General features: G+C 55.3%; 1 pseudogene; it reads left to right on the forward strand.

The window, feature by feature from the left end:
* Window positions 1-345: 345 nt before the first annotated feature.
* LOC148217376 (inositol 1,4,5-trisphosphate receptor-interacting protein-like 1) lies at window positions 346-2119 on the forward strand (annotated as a pseudogene).
* The last annotated feature ends 297 nt before the right edge of the window (window positions 2120-2416 follow it).

Raw genomic sequence — 2416 nt, forward strand, 5'->3', positions numbered from 1 at the left:
CACAATGGGGGCAGGTATAAAAGGGCCCAGCAGGTAACGCTGGCCCTGCATTGCTTGGGCAAGCGGTGAGTGCACACGTGGAGGGGAGGCTGGGCTGGGGACAAGGGCCGGGGCATAAAAGCTGCACCCGGGGCTGGGTTCTCCCCCTGCATGCAGGGACAGCCCCTGATGGGAGAGCTTTGGGCAGGCCACGCTGGCGTGGGTAGGCATTGCTGCCTGCCAGCTGTCTGGGGCCCTGTCCTTCCTGCCCTCAGACCCCTGAGGATCCCAGTCCCTGCTGCCCCTACTGCCAGCTGCCTCCCTCACAGCCCCACTCAAGGCCTTCTCTCCATCCTCCTGCAGACCATGAATTCCATAGTGTTGCTTTTCGTGCTCTTGAAAAGCCTCATCCAGTACCCGAAGCTCGTGGGTGATGATCAGGATGAGGAAACCCGTCTGCGCATGGAAATGCGTGCAAAATACCTGGAATGGCAGAGGATTAGGCTGAAGCAGGAGGTGGAGCAGCTCACCCTGAAGCAGGTGCAGCTCTTGCAGCTCTCAGCTGTTGCTGTGCTCCTGGTCCTTGTCTTGGTCCTATGGTGGATGCGGTGCAAAAGGAGCCTGAGGAGAGAGGAGCATGAAGAGGAAAAGTGAATGCAAATGAAGAAGATGAGGTTGGAAATGAGGCTGTCAATGAGGCTGCAAATGCAGAAAACAATGATCTTGCAATTGCAGTCCATGAAGAAGACAATGATTTTGATGATAACATTGGAAGAATTCTAATTGAACACATCCAGTGGCCTGTACAGGACCTGCAGAAAGGCTGTGAGAGGACAAGGAACCTCATGGATAATTATGCAATTTACTTTGGACACGTCCTATCTAACAGCTTCTACCCAGTCCTGCAAGGAGCCATAGGGGTGGGCAGCGCCTTTGAAGGCTGGAGTCCACGTGAGCAGGATGTTGTGTACCAGGTGCTCATCCCCATGACTCCTCCCCGAGGCCACAGCTTCCACCTGGAGCTGGACTCTGCAGAGCAGAGGCACGTGAGGAACTTCCGTGTCCGCGTGCAGCTGGAGTGCACCTGCACCAAGGAGCAGCAGGGTGAGAACATGCTGTGCTTCCTGCACCACCCCGAGGAGGAGCTGAGGAGGAATCAGGATCCCAGCCTCCTAGACACCCTGTGCACCGACTCCTACCTGGATGTGCACAAAACTGCCCGCTGGTTCTGCCAGCTGGTGAGAGCAATCTGGCCAGCTTTGCCTCAGTCCCACAACTGGCATTTAATGCTGCTGCCCTCCAGACGCTCCTGCCAATTCAAGGTGACCAGTGGCAGAGAAAGCTTCAGGATTGAGATGTTCTTCGGGGTGCAGAGAGGTGACTCTGACATCTTTGTGAGCAGCCAGCCTAGAGAGGCCCACACCCAAAGCACAACCTGGCCTGAGACTTATGCTGTGGCAGAGGCTCAGTTCTTCCAGCACATTGCCATGCAGGCACCCCCTGACAGTTTGCACCTCAAATGCCTGCAGTTCTTCATCCGTCTTCAGCTGGACATAGGCTTTTCCACCTACGCCATGTAGACCATTGTCATACACCTGCTCAACGTGCTGCCCGTGTCAGAGTGGCGCAGGAGAGATTTGCTGCAGCGACTCACGGATATCAATGACAGCCTGGGCTTATGTGTGCTAGCAAAACACCTCAACCATTTCATTGTGGGGAACCAGAAGGTGCCTCAGGACATCCGTTTACCCCCCGATGTTCAAAGGGGTCACACATACAATCTCTTCCATTGCCTGGCAGAGGAATCGGCCGCCCACACCCAGGCGATCCATGAGACTGTGTATGGCATGGCACCACAGAGCCAAGGGGCCACTGTGACACTGTGGGGCTACATGGAAGCAAGGAGTCCATTGTGACAATCTGGGTCCTGGTGGAACCACAGAGGCCACTGTGACACTACAGGGCCTTGTGGGACCCTGCAGAGCATTGTGACAGAGCAGGACCTCGTGTCACGATGAGGCCATTGTGACACTGCAGGGCCCATGGAACCAAGGGGCCACTGTTGCCCCTCAGGGACTTGTGGAATGAAGGAAACATGTTTGACACCGTGGTGCCCATTGGGACCAAGAGGCCATTGTGACACTGTGGAACCAAGGAGAGCATTGCAGCACTGTGAGACCTCATGGAACCAAGGATCCATTGTGACACTACAGGGCCATGGGACAAAAAGTGCCACTGTGACACTGCGGGGCTCAAGGATCAAAGGGACTTTGGAACACCAAGGGATCCCATGGAACCAAAGGGACATTGTAACACGGGGAGGACTCATGGAATCATGGAGACCATTGTGACACTCTAGGATGTCATGGAACTCTGATGGCACTAAGTTGCCTGGGAGGGTTGATCTGGTGGAGGGTAGAAGGGCTCTGCAAAGGGA

This window comes from Sturnus vulgaris, unplaced genomic scaffold (genome assembly GCF_052056855.1).
Source record: "Sturnus vulgaris isolate bStuVul1 unplaced genomic scaffold, bStuVul1.hap1 Scaffold_85, whole genome shotgun sequence".
Lineage (NCBI taxonomy): Eukaryota > Metazoa > Chordata > Aves > Passeriformes > Sturnidae > Sturnus > Sturnus vulgaris.